This window comes from Benincasa hispida, chromosome 11 (genome assembly GCF_027475165.1).
Source record: "Benincasa hispida cultivar pf3 chromosome 11, pf3_genome.v1.1, whole genome shotgun sequence".
NCBI classification, from domain to species: Eukaryota; Viridiplantae; Streptophyta; class Magnoliopsida; order Cucurbitales; family Cucurbitaceae; genus Benincasa; species Benincasa hispida.
This window is the reverse complement of record NC_143488.1, coordinates 70972014-70986733: the sequence shown is the minus strand read 5'-3', so window position 1 is coordinate 70986733 and position 14720 is coordinate 70972014. Positions and strand designations below refer to the sequence as shown.

The 14720-nt window shown below is 37.4% G+C and overlaps 1 long non-coding RNA gene across 1 annotated transcript; it reads right to left on the bottom strand.

Moving 5' to 3' along the window:
* Positions 1–541: 541 nt before the first annotated feature.
* Positions 542–13427, bottom strand: LOC150032858 (uncharacterized). The gene is made up of 3 exons (XR_016524688.1): positions 6377–13427; positions 4720–4878; positions 542–1009 (listed from the first exon to the last, which is right to left on the bottom strand). It is a non-coding gene; the product is annotated as an uncharacterized LOC150032858 (long non-coding RNA).
* Positions 13428–14720: the final 1293 nt, after the last annotated feature.

Sequence of the window (14720 nt, the reverse complement as noted above, 5' to 3'; positions counted from 1 at the left end):
AAATTTTATTACCTCACACCGTTCACGCATGCTCATAAAACCGGTTTAACCTAACTCAGACCCCAGCTCGATCTCTAGATAGTAGGTGTTCCGTGAACCGTCAACTTAAAAACCTTCAACCTTAGTCATCTTATCTGACTTTTTGCCAAGATCTTGTCGGGTGAGTTTTCTTGTAACTTCGATTTTACAAGAATCGACCTATTTTCTATGAAAATTAGGATTGCTCGATGGTTAACCCTATGTGAGCATGCATCTTATCTTTATTATAGATTTTAGAAGTCTAGGTTATTTTATAACAATTATAACCCTAAAGGATTCATCTATAACATTCTTCCTTCAAATAAACATGCTTTAATATAACACTTATATTAAAACTAAGCATGCATAGTATATATTTTATAATACTTATAAGATATAACAAATGCATGTCACATGCTTTTCCTATGGTGCGGATTTAAAACAATATGGCATACTATATGCACACATAATCATACAACATTATACATCACATGCATAATAGGTAAACAACACTAAAGTGGACCGATTTTGGCATTAAAAACATAAAATAACTAATCTATTACACAAAAGAGTAACCAGCTTCCCGGAACTGGCTTCAAACACTTTGAACCATCTAGAACTACTCAGAAACCACTCGAACCGGCCCAAAAACACCAAAAACCAAGTTGAACCGGTCAAACCGGCTCAACCAGGTCAAACAGACCGGTCCAGACCATCTGAACCAGTTGGTCAATGCGCGCTGGCGCAGTCAACGGAGGCGCGGGTCGGGTCGAGTCAACGAAAATCGTGGGCGCGCAGGCGGCGAACTGGGTCGACGGACGGGTGTGCGGCTCATGCAGCTGCTTCAGGCGGAGAAACCGGGTCGGGTCGCGGAACGGCCGGAGCACTTCATCGACAGCTGGCGCGCGTGGGGATTCTTCAAATCGGGTCGGCTCTCGGGCTGTGGGTCGGGTCTAGGAGCTTGTCTCGGGTCTAGTGGCCAAATTCAGGTCTGTAAGCAAAAAAAAAACCTTCAATTTTACTACTATTCTCTCTCCCGGAATCAAGCAATTACAACCTAACTTCAACTCTAATGACTCTAACAAATTTACAGACCCTTTTTCACACATTAATACTCATAAATATGTGAGCAATTAAAAATTTTCATAAGAAAATTAGAGAAAAACAATGCCAAAATCATAGTAAGTCCACTTTAGTCCATATTTCATTCAACCTTTGAATAGTAAGGAAAAAAACACTCACCAAAAGCAATTGCATAATTAAAGCATGCTCTGATACCACATGATGGAACACGAGACATAAGCAGTGGAATAAGGATCTAATTACACTCTAATTTCTTTTAATTTAAAGGAAAAAAACATGCAAAAATTAGGAAAAACCAGTAAATTAAAAGGGATGTAATACAACTTTTGTAGCTCCCGAAATGCTTTTCTTCGCTGAATCTCGATCCGAACTCTTCTAGACCACCACTAGAGCTGACCTACTATGCTCTGGACTCAGAATTGGATTGTGGGACCTGATGGATGAAGAACTCGAGAGAGAGAAAGAGATGGAAAAGAAGATGGAATTTTGGGTTGGGTTTGGGTTTTGAATTTCACTCCAACATAGTGATTTTTTCAGCCCAAATTTAGAAAACAATTTTGGCTAAAAGGCAAAAATTTTTAATCCAAATTCAAATCTCATATTTATCGAAAAGAGCCATGCAAAAATTGCGTGAAATCAATTCATAAAAACCCAACACCTAGAATCCACTATCTAAGTGGGCTTAATGTCTCCACTATAAGCCAACACCTAGCCCACTAATTTGTTAGTGAAATTATCCAACAAAAGTTTGGATTTTTTCACTAACTTTAGTCAAAGGACAAAATAGTCATTTTGTCAAAGTCAAACTTTGACCTAAAAGTCAACATTTTGACTTTTTATGATTTTTTCCATGTTGACTAATTTTGACCTCCCGAGCATGAATCCGCATTCATTTTCTCGAAATTCAAATCACATTTGAATATAAGGTCGGTCAAAGTTTGACTTTTCAAAGTCAAAAGTCAACTCTTTAACTTTTGACATCTTTCACCATTTCCATTATTTCCAAGATTCCGAATATGAACGTATTCATATTTTTTATATTTAAATCACATTCAAATATTAAAGCTGTATCTCTAAAATGAAAAACCCGACCACTATATCACATATACTTGTCGGTTTCTCTCTCTTCACCTAATTCGAACAATTCGAATTATTCTATCATATTGTTCTAAGTTTATTCCATATGAGCTAGTAGAGGAACCTAACGGACCTATACATCATGGGCTCCAACGATCCGAGATTAGCTGGCTAAACTCTTTAGACTAAGATAATCAACATTCGTTAACTCATGGGTCATTCCACTATAGTTCCGTAGTTTCACTCCCCTTACTATAGATATATTTGTGTCCATATGATGTAACCATGATTAGTAAGCTAATCCTTCATAGGTTGTTTGTAATCTCGGCTGGGTCATAAAAACCATTTTACCCCCAAGACTACATCTTATTCCTTAAGTTCCACTGATCCTCTAATGAACAATTGGTTTAAGGTCCAACCTATAAACCGAACCCCTCTTGAGCTAAGAGAGGGTAGGGCCCCTTGTTCAAGGCCTGGATTCAGTACTAATGGGAATAACCTATCTACTATCCCTATAACGGGTAGGAGTGAATTTCGTCTTGCACCCTATGTTCCCAGCTATCCACTTGATCTTACCCCTCAAATGGGAGGCTTATTGGGCCAACGATAATGAACTGCCCTCACCTATGCAGATCTTAGGATAATTCCAAGTGAACAGGAGTTCATAGTTAGCTTAGGATTAAGATTAAGTTACCTAGGTCATCAATTAACGAAATAGTCAGTTTTATACATAAAACGACATTTAGAACGTAAAAAGTGACTATTTCATGGTTCAGTCTTATGTAAACTCTTTATATAGGATGCCCCCACTTTCATGTCTCCACGTGAACGGTTTAGGATCACATCGTTTGTACTAACTACAAAGTGGGCCGCATTCATAGTGTCTCCAGAATAAGGCGCCCAATCTTATTCATATACTATAGACCATTTTGGCTATATATTTAAACTTGATCTACATTTATGTCACTACATAAAGTTCAAACTACAATAAATAGCCTTAGGACCTTAGTTTATTGGATTCAAGATTACAATTTCAATAAGAATTTTATCGAAAAACAAAATAGAATATGTTTATTAATTTACAAACTACGAGTTTTATGACATAAAATCCAACAGCTATCAAGTGAAAGTGTTTCACTAAGTGATAGACTTTCAGAGACTAAACGATCGTGCAGCTTTGACTATACAATAGTTATTCAGTTGATAGTTTATACGATAGGCTGCCATTTACTAAACGATCGAGTGTATTGTCTATACAATAGATAGCTTCTTATCTCCCACTTGCTCGATCGTCTACATGATCGTTGTCCTCCAGTATCTTCCTCAAGCCAAGATCACACAGAGCCCATAACTTCTGGATTCTCACAACGAGAATACCAAGATAACCATTGTGGTGGTATCCTCACTCACTTCGTGGATCGAGTGGGACTTGATTGGGTTCGTGTTGTGTGCCGATTGTTGCGTTCGAGGGTGCTGTCTTGGAAGCTTGGAGACTAATTGAGGGATTCTTGAAGAACGTTTCTTCAAAGGTATGCATACTCTATCCCTTGATTATATGGTAACATGTTGTAATTTCTTGTTGTGCATGACCTGCTAGTTTCCGTTCTAGGGAGGATGGATGGATGACTGTTTGAGGGAAGGCTCAGTGGTCCTTTGTTCTAGGGGAGGATTGTTGGGAATGCAACCAAAGTCCCACATTGGTTAGATAAGAAGAGGATATGAGTATATAAGTGAGGATGACTATCTCCATTAATATGAGGCCTTTTGGGGTGAAACAAAAACTAAAGCCATGAGGGTTTATGCCCAAAGTGGACAATATCATACCATTGTGATATTCCAAATTTCACTTCTGTTTTGAACTTCTTTTACAGTCGTGGTGGGTTTTCTGCATTGCGTTTAAATATTAAATGCGTTTGTGGATGTGTTGATGAATGTTTACGGGTTAATTGCCTTTATTTAAAGCTTTCATTTCGATTACAAAGTGTTAATTTGTAAGGGCCCCTGTATTTTTGGGTATAATTAACAAGCAATCGAGTCTGTAATTCAAAGTGTTTGAGTTTTTTGAGTCATTCGTGATGAAGTTTCGAAGCATGGAGATGCGGTTCTTAACAAGGAAAAAGACCAAATATTTGTCGTATCGTGTAGCCTAAGGTAAATGATAGTTGAGTTTTTACTAAACAATCATGTAGAAAAGTTCTGCCCGATCGTGTAGTATTTACTAAATGATCGTGCTAAACGATGGGGTAAATCATTTACTCTATCGCGTAGCGTTGGTTGCTTGATCGCTGGACGTTGGAGGTAAACGATCGTATAGAGCATTTGATGCTCATCGTTTAATAAAAGGTGCACGCACTAAACGATCGTGTAGTTAGCATGCTTCATCGCGTAGTCATTAACTACACGATCACACAGTATATGATACCTTTGAAAGAGTGTATTAACATGCAATGGAAGTAACAAGGATCATTAAGCATTCAAATTCACTAATTTTGGCAGAAACTAAAGCATGTTCATCTAAAATAAGAGGGTTTGTAGTCATACCTTTGTAAAACTCTTCAAGATCTCGATCAGCAGCAATTGTCTTCTCCAAAGAACATCGTGAACCACCTCAAGATCTTCCCCACTTTTCCCTTGAAGCTTTAGAATGAGTTGTGGGACTCAATAACAGCTTGAAGCAACAGAAAACCAAAGGGAAGCTCACTGCACCAGCACATTTGAAGAACACTTCTTCAGCCCAAAATTTTCTCTAAAATTTCTAATGGAATGCATGCATCAATTTCACTCCATTCTTCTTTATTTATTGCAGGTGAACATGCAAAGAAGAATGTTGCATGAGTTTCAGCTCATGCTTGGAGTTAATGAAGATGAGGAAATGAGTTTTGTGTGAGCATGAAGAAGATGGATAATGGAAAATCTCATTTTTCCATTTGTGCATGATTTTCAACATTTTTAATTTTTCTCAAAATCAAAACTTGATTTCAAAATCTATTTTGATTTTAAAACTGAAAATTTAATTTTATAGAATTAATTTCATAAATTAATTTTTAAATAATACCATTAATTTAATATCAAATATTAAATTAATTTTTGCACAAATCCACCTTCAAATATTTAAATCATATTCAGATATATATTCTCCTATTTCATTTAATTTTAATTTGAACGTTTCAAATTAATTTCTCAAACTACTCTAAAGCTTATCCATTTATGAGCTAGTAGGGGGACCTCGCGGACCTACAGATCATGGGCTCCAACGATCCGAGATTAATCAACTAAACTCATTAGACCGATCTAACCCCTATTCGTTAACTAATGGGCCACTCCAGTAGTCATGAGCGATCTGTGGATCACATCGTTTGTAGCACTTTGCAACTCTTTGTAACAACTACAAAGTGGGCCGCATCCAATAGTGTTACTAGGATGAGACATCCAATTTCATCCTTATACTTATTAGACTATTTAGGCTATATACTGTTAACTTGATCCTATTTATATCACTACATAAAGTTACAGTATTCAGATTATAACCATGGATATGTTTATTGGATTTTCATAATAGAATGCAAAATCAACAATTTATTATTATTGATAAATATAATGTTTAACACGAACTGCGAGTTCTAGGACAGTCATAACAACCTTGGCGCTTGCTCAGCTATCGTTTAGACGATTGTGCTTCACTGCATCATTGTCGTTTAGATGATCGTTTAAGGCTTGCGTTGTACGTTGCGTGCTGCATGATCACGTGCCTTCATGCTTTATCGCATAGTCAAAGGTACACGATCGTTTAAGCTCAGGAAGCATTAGTAAATGATTGAGTAAAGTGTTTACTCTCTTGTGTAGGCGATCACAAGGTTTTGGTACACGATCAAAGAGACGCGTTTCTTCGCCCGAACGGTTCAAGACCCGATTCACCTATTTGAACCAGAGACTCTTTGCTATTTGTAATAGTTAGCTTAGTTTATTTGGGGCTAATTATCCCGGTTCATCAACTTTTATTTAATGTACATGAGATCTATGTTGGTTTATATGCCATATGAAGGAACTTTTATCAAAAAGTACCTATGAGCGAAAGCAAGATCGTTCCAAATTCATTGTGACAGAAATACAACATTCACAAACATACATACAAGTTATGCAATTCAAAATAAATTACGACATGCTTTTAACAATAAATACAAAGGATCAAGAGACTCACATTTGAAGAACTTTTCTTCTCTGTATCTCTCGCTCTCGTTAAGACCAGCAACTCTCGCTGTCGTTGCAACGCCAAACCGATTGTCGACCAAATCTTGTTGTTGCTCACCACCGAACGAACTTCTACACAAACAAGCAGCAAGGAGGACACCACCACTCAGTGACCTTGGTATTCTCAGAGTGAGAATCCAGGAGATGTGGGCTCTGTTGGATTTGGTAGAGGGGAGGAAGAAACTACAATCGTATTCAACGACCAAGCAAGTGGGAGAGATTTGGAGTCTATCATATAGACGGATGCTTGATCGTTTAGAAAAGGTGCACAATCGTTTAGGTAATCGGGTATGATTGTTTAGGTAAACTTGCTCTCGCGCGCAATCGTTTAGTAAAAGCTATACGATCATTTAGGTCAACTACGTGTGTACACGATCATTTAGGAAAAATTGAGCTATCGTGTAGGTTCTTGTAAACTATATGATGGGCAGTGTACAACTTTGTGAAGTGATTATGATTATCTGATCTTTTTCAAAATGAAAACTATTTTCATTTTATCCTTCAGTTATGAAAAACTTAATGCAATCTCCCACTTTCACGCACAGTTATGGAGAAAACCACCAATAATTATCTCATAATTGTTTAATTATAAATAAATATAATAACTAACTTATCATATTATATTTATAACCTATAGTTTTAATATCACATCATATGCAACATATAAACCATAATCTTTTTCTCCTCCACTAGATATAAATCATATTTATATCCTTTTCCTCCAATTAATTTATCTCATACATCGTGTCAATTATATCATATATAAATGAACCAATTTAATCATATCATATATAATCAAACTCCCTCTTGTCAATTTGAACACTTCAAATGTAACACCCCGCAAATTTTTTTTAGTAATAATGTAATTTCAATAACTTTATTATTTGGAATTTCAGTAACTGTTATTAATTAGAGGGAATTTTTGGAATTTGGACTTCAAGTATAAGTGCGAAAATTTAATTTTTGGCGTAAAATTATTCAATTTGAAATTCAAATTGAAAATTAATGGCAGGAATTAATTCAAATTGAAAATTAATGGCAGGAATTAATCTTCTTTTGAAATGGAAAGGAATTTAATAGTACAAAACAGAAAGGAATTAAATGTAATTATATTTACTTTCTTTTTTGTTTTATTATTATTATTATTATTGTTGTTGTTGTTGTTGTTGTTGTTTTTTTGATAAAAAGTCAAACCCCACCCCCGTTTCCTTCCTCACGTTCGTGAGCCCGTCCGACGCCGCCCAATGTCGTCGTGTCAGTTTCTTCTTCATGACCTCTGTCCACCACTGCTCTGGCATCGTTCGCTTTTGCCGTCATTGGATTTATTGATTTGGGTAAGATTTCTGCCGTTTGGGTTTGTTTTCGGTTGATTCTTGAATACTCATTTACTTTTGGTATCAATTGGTTGATACCCATTGTGTTTCAACTTTGGATTCAAGTTTGTGAAGGTATTGAGGTGTTGTTTAGTGAAGTTGGAGTTTGTTTTAATGAGTTTTGGTAAGTTTTATACTTTGATTACCCTCTTGTCATTAATTTGGTTGTTGAGAAATTTTGGTAAAGTCATTTGGAAGTGATTTTTTGAGGCTGAAGCCCCTACTCCATTGCTTCTCTTCCTTATTTCTTTTCCACTTTTTCTCTCAAAGGGCTCTTCCATTTCAACCACTTCGACGTTGCTTTGTGTCTCCTTAGCCACCGTGCTGACTAACTCAAGCGGAAATGGCTCAACCTCAACTTGTTGACCGCCTGGTTGATTGACCATGCCTTCGTCCAAGGATTTGAGAAGGTTTAGATTTTTTAGAATTTCTCCATAAACTTCTCGCTTATCCTTATGCCTTGTCTCGCTTGTGGCAGAGGCTGATGGTTGAATGTGATTATAGGGCAATGGGGATTGGGACCCTGTTGTGGCTAATGGGATGAGTATGGGGTTGAATGGTGAAGGTGATGCCACCGTGGGTGGTGATACGTAATTCGGTGTGGCGACGATCGAGAATGAGATTGGGTTAAAGGAAGCAGAAGAGGACACCACTTCGTAGGAGAAAGTAGGGGTGGTTGATCGGGCTGAAGAAAGGGTATTTTGACCTGCCATTTGAATCGTAAATGGAGTAGGCATGACCAAAGAGAGGGCCAGAGGGATCTTTAAGTTCATGGGGAGGCTTCTTAAATTCATTGGGTTTAGGGTTTTAGGTTCGTGTAAAGAAGAAGGGTGTTGAAAAAGGGAGAGGGGTTTAAATAGGCGAAGGGTGAAGAGGAAACGAATGGTTGCCTCGTGATTCGAGGCAATGATAGCGTCGTGCATATTAATGGTGAACTGATATAATGTCTACCAGCACATCTTTTCTCCATCCTATGGTGGGATGACGTATCGTTCCCTCACATGCGATGGGTTCTTGGAGATGCATTGGGATATAATTCTCCTGAATCTCCAAGACTCATCGCATCACTCATCGCATTAAGAAACCCATATTCCTCCCTTTCTCTAAGGTTCTTTTTTTTTTTTTTTTTTTAAATATCCAATGACAACCATAAACAGATAAACAAAGATAGCAACAATAATTAAGCAATAATAATAAAGGATACTAATAAAAAAAGAAATGAAAATAAAGGATATAAAAAAAAGGATACAATATGTCCCTTGAAGGATATTTCTTTATTGCGCAGGGACTTCCTTCTATCGCATCATTCAGGCTATTCTAGGTCTATAGAGGTCTTTTCGCGATCAATGTCCCCTCCAAAGTAAGGCTTGATGCTTTGCCCATTAACTTTGAAAGCGTTGGCTTCGTCATCAATACCAATTCCACCGCTCCATGTAGATAAACTTCCTGGATGATGAATGGTACTAACCAATGCGATTTTAGCTTGCCTGGAAAAAGACGCAATCTAGAATTAAACAAGAGTGGCCAATTTCAAAAATTTTTCTTACGAATGCGTTGATCATGCCAACGCTTTGTTCTCTCCTTGTATATTTTGGCGTTCTCATATACTTATAGTCTCCACTCATCCAATTCTAATAATTGAAGCTTCTTCGCTTCTCCCACAACCTTCAAGTCAAAATTGAGTTTTTTTGTAGCCCAGAATGCTCTGTGTTCAAGCTCTAACAGTAAGTGGCATGCGTTTCCAAAGTCGATAGCGTATGGAGACATCCCTATGGGAGTTTTATAGGCGGTGCGATACGCCCATAACACATCATCGAGTCTTTAAGCCCAAACTTTTCTTGTCAAATTAACCACTTTCTCCAAAACTATCTTGATTTCTCTATTTGATACCTCTACCTGACCATTGGTCTAGGGGTGGTATGTTTTTGCTTTTTTATAGTGCACGTTATATTTGACTAGAATCTTGCTAATGATGCGATTGATAAAATGTGTACCTTCATCGCTTATAATGGCTCGTGGAGTGCCAAAGTGATTGAAGATATTTTTCTGTAAGAATTTCAATATTGTGATCGCATCATTCGAGGCACAGGAAATCACCTCCACCCATTTTGACACATAGTTAGGATGTAGTTGTGGCCATTAGACGATGGAAATGGCCCCATGAAATCGATTCCCCAGACGTCAAATAGTTCCACCTCCAAGATGACATTCATTGGCATTTCTTTTTTCAGAAATCTTCCTGGTGCATTGGCACCTATCGCATTTTATGACATAGTCGCGCACATCCTTGAATAAGGTAGGCCAATAGTATCCACTTTGCAAGACCTTCGCAGCTGTGCACTGACTTCCAAATTGTCCACCATAAGGAGATTCATGGCATTGATAGAGAATACGATGAAATGCCATCTCAGGAACACATTGTCTCAGGATATGGTCAGGTCCCCTTTTATATAGGTTGGGTTCATCCCAATAATAGAATTTACAATCATGCATGAGCCTTTTCTTTTGTTGAGAGGTATAATCTTCTGAGAATTGCTTGTAAACAAGAAAGTTAACAATGTTTGAATACCAAGGCAAGTATGCATCAATTTTCAGCAACAGTTTGTCAAGGAATGAGGCATTCACGGAAGGTTGTACTCAATCATTTTCATGATGTTCAAGCTTTGACAAATGATCAACAACCTTATTCTCTGTCTCTTTTCTATCCACAATCTTTGTGTCAAACTCCTATAGTAACAAGACCCAATTGGTCAACCTTGGTTTTGCATCCTTCTTAGTCATCAAATATTTGATATTAGAGTGATCAGTGTGAATGATTACCTTTGATCCTAGCAAATAGGGTTGAAACTTCTCCATGGAAAAAACCACCGCCAGCAACTCCTTCTTGGGTGTTGTTAAGAGTTTTACTTTCATATGCAATAGGATGAAGGATGCTTTTATTCATTGAGCTAATGTTGCTCCCATCGCATATCCGTTGGCATCACACATGAGTTCAAATGGTTTTGTCCAATCTGGAGAAATTAGTACAAGAATTGAGAGTGCTTTCTTCAAATTATCAAATGCATTCAAACAATTATTGTCAAAATCAAAAGGTTGATCCACCTCCAACAGCATATTTAGTGGCCTAGAAATTTTCTAGAAGTCCTTGACAAATCTGCGATAAAAAAAAGGCATGTCCTAAAATGCTTCTCAAAGTCTTCACATTCATTGGGGGTGGAAACTTCTCAATGGCCTCGATATTAGCTCGATCAACTTCTAGGCTAGTCTTAGAAATCTTATGGCCAAGAACAATTCCTTCAGTCACTATGAAATGACATTTTTACCAATTTAAAACCAAATTTGTGTATTCACACCTTTTTAAGATTTTCCCTAAATTCTCCAAGCACACTTTATATATCTTTCCGTAGACTGAAAAATCATCCATAAATATCTCAACAGAATCTTCGAGATAATCCAAGAAGATGGCCATCATGGACCTTTGAAATGTGCTAGGTGCATTGCACAGTCTAAATGGCATGCGACGGAAAGTGAACGTCCCATATGGGTATGTAAACATTGTCTTTTCCTAATTTTCTGATGCGATTATAATTTGGTTGTACCCCGTGTAGCCGTCTAGAAAGCAAAAATAGTCATTCCCTGCCAGTCTATCTAGCATTTGATCAATGAAAGGCAAGGGGAAGTGATTTTTTTTTGTCACGACGTTGAGTTTTCAGTAATCCATGTAGATTCTCCAACTGATAACTGTATGCATTGGTATTAGTTTGTTGTTTTCATCGGGAACGACTGTCATTCCCCCTTTCTTTGGCACACACTACACTAGGCTAACCCACATGCTATCTAAGATGGGGTAGATAATTCCAGCATCCAACCATTTGATGATTTCCTTTTCGACCACTTCTTTCATCATAGGGTTCAACCTGTGTTGAGCCTCAACAGAACCCCTTCTGACTCTCTTCCAATCTAATTTTGTGCATACAATAGGATGGGCTCATCTAAATCGCATGAATGTGCTTCATCCGGGTAGCTCATCGCCTTAATGATGCTGAACTTCAGCTTTTGATTATTGACATTCATTGTAATATATCCTTTGTGCACATCGATCTGAGCTCTCCCAGTGGAGAGAAATGATCATCCCAAGATAATAGGGACATCTTTATCAGCTTTATAATCAAGTATAATGAAGTCCGCAGGAAGGATGAACTTATCCACTTTAACTAACACATCTTCCAACTTTCCTTCCGAATGGACGAGCAATCGGTCTACTAATTGGAGGTTCACTGATATGGGCGTGAGTTCTCCAATCTCCAATTGTTTGAAAATTGACAAGGGCATCAGATTTATGCTTGCCCCTAGATCGCATAATGCATGCCCAATATAAATTCCTCCGATTGAGTAGGGTATTGTAAAACTTCCAGGATCTCTCATTTTTGGAGGAATGATCGCGTTGCTAACTTGCGTTGGAGCCATCATCTCGTATTTATACACATTGTTAGGATATTGTTGGATTGGTGTCCTAATTCTCCTGGAGTCTCGTAGTTTGTAATTTATACACATTGTTATGAATAAAATAAGAGTTATTTTATCTGGCATTTACTCATATCCAATAAACAAAGCTCCATGATTATTGTATGTAAACTTAAGCATGTATATGATATATACAAGTGGATCATGCCTTAAATGATAACCTAATAGTTCTATAGTATAAGGATTAAGTAGGGATTCCTAATCTTGGTGACACTACGGATACGACCCGCTTTGTAGAGGTTTGCAAATGTTGTAAACTACTACAGATGGTAGATCCTGACCATTCATATGGAGACATGCGAGTAGAGGTATCCTATATAAAGAGTTTGTATAAGACTAGACCACGAGATGATTCGTCTTTGTATATAACGTCGTTGATACTGGAGACTTACATCTCACTTAAACGACCATAGGTGACATGACCTCAATCCTAAGTGTTTTGGAAACTTTTGCCTTTGAAGGTGGTCCTTTGATTAGTATGGGTGAGAGTGGCTAGATTGCCAACTCAACATGCCTATCTTTTTGGAGACTTGTCTGATTTGGGAGCTGGGAACTCAGTTACACAAGATGAAATTCACTCCTTCCCCGAAGTAGGGGTAAGTAGATAGATTCCTCCCTTAAGGGTTGATTCTGGGGCTTGAACATAGTGGCCACAACTTTCTTTGGAAGAGAGAACTCAGTCATAGTAGGACTATGACTTATGTTCATTAGAGGGGTCAGTGGTACTTAAGAAGTTAGATGTAACTACAGGGGCATAACGGTTATTGGCTCAGTTATACTTACGAGCGATCTGTAAAGGCTTATCGTACTGTTGATTGGTTGATATAGATACATAATAATCTATAGTAAGGAAATTTCAACTTTCGGTCTTTAGTGGAGTGCTTGGCAGTTAACGGATGGTGGATCCCGTGACAAAAAGATTTTAGTCAGTTATTCACGTACCGTTGGAGCTTCGAGCTACAAGTCCATAAGGTCCCCTTGGTAGCTCAATGGATTCAAGTTGAGAATCAGGTTTTGGTGTTGATTTGAAATGTTCAAATTGACAAGAGGAAATACAATTATATATGATATGATCGGTGTGGTGTATGAGATACATCAAGTGGAGGATTAATGTAAATGAGATTTACATAAAGTACCATGAAATAGAAAAAGAACTATGGTTTATATGTTTCATGAGATGAAATATTAAAACTATGGGTTATAAATATAGTATGGTAAGTTAGTTATCATATATATTTATAATAATATTAATTATTGGATAATTATCTCTTTTTTTTCAATAACCAATTGAGTGGGAGGTTAGTGGTGGTTTCATGGTAACCGTGAGATAAAAGGAAAAATATTTTCCTAAATTTAGATGATTTGTGAGAGTTACTATTCTCATAATTACTCACAGTTGGCTGTCAAGTGAATGAGATTTACTAAACGACAGCTGAAAAAAGACTAAACGATCGTGGAGTGACACTACACAATAGTTCACTCAGCTGGCCTTTAGCTAAATGATCGTGGAGCTTTTGCAAACGATCATAGAGCATTTGTTAAACGATTGGGCATTCATCAATATGATAGACTTTGTCATCTCCCACTTGCTCAATCGTTTACACGATTGTTCTTCCTTCGGTCTCTTCCTCTAACCAAGTCCACACAGAGACCACACTTCTAGATTCTCACATCGAGAATACCAAGATAGCCATTGTGGTAGAGTCGTACTCAACTCAACATAGTTCGAGGTATTTGGAGGCTATTTGCTGTGTTTGTGGTCTTGGAGATCATTGTGCTCGTGGTCGTTGTGATCAAGTGTTCGTGATCGAGGGTGTTTGAAGATGAGTCTTCACAGGTATGTATAGTTTTATCCCTTGATCTTATGAAAAGCATGTTGTAATTTCGTATGTTGCATGACTAGATAGTTTCTGTTTGTTGATTGTAATTGTGTATGTTCAAATACGAATGGAATTTGGAAAGATCATTCCACTGCTCATGGAAATCCTCATGTTCGATTTCCTTCAGTTTCTCTATGCTCCTTTTCTTGGATATGATATCCTTTAAGAACTTAGCATAGGTGGCCATTTGCTCTATGGCTTCCACAAAAAGGACTTTGATGTGCAGTTGTTTTAATATTCCTAAGAAGCATTTATATTGGTTTTCATCACTTTTCTTCTTTTTTAGCCTTTGTGCAAATGGAGGTGACTGCTCGTCTTGTGGTGTTAATGTTGTAGGAGTTGTTGTGGTTATTTTTTCTGGTTCTTGTTTTTCCTTGTGAACACTTTCCTCAGATACATGATCTTTACCTTGTTGGATTTTAGATTCTTCATGCGATTTTCTTTTTATAGCCTCTGTTGTTATGCGTCCACTCCATAATGTGCCTTTGTCTCTCATATGGTGAGGAATTTCTGTGGT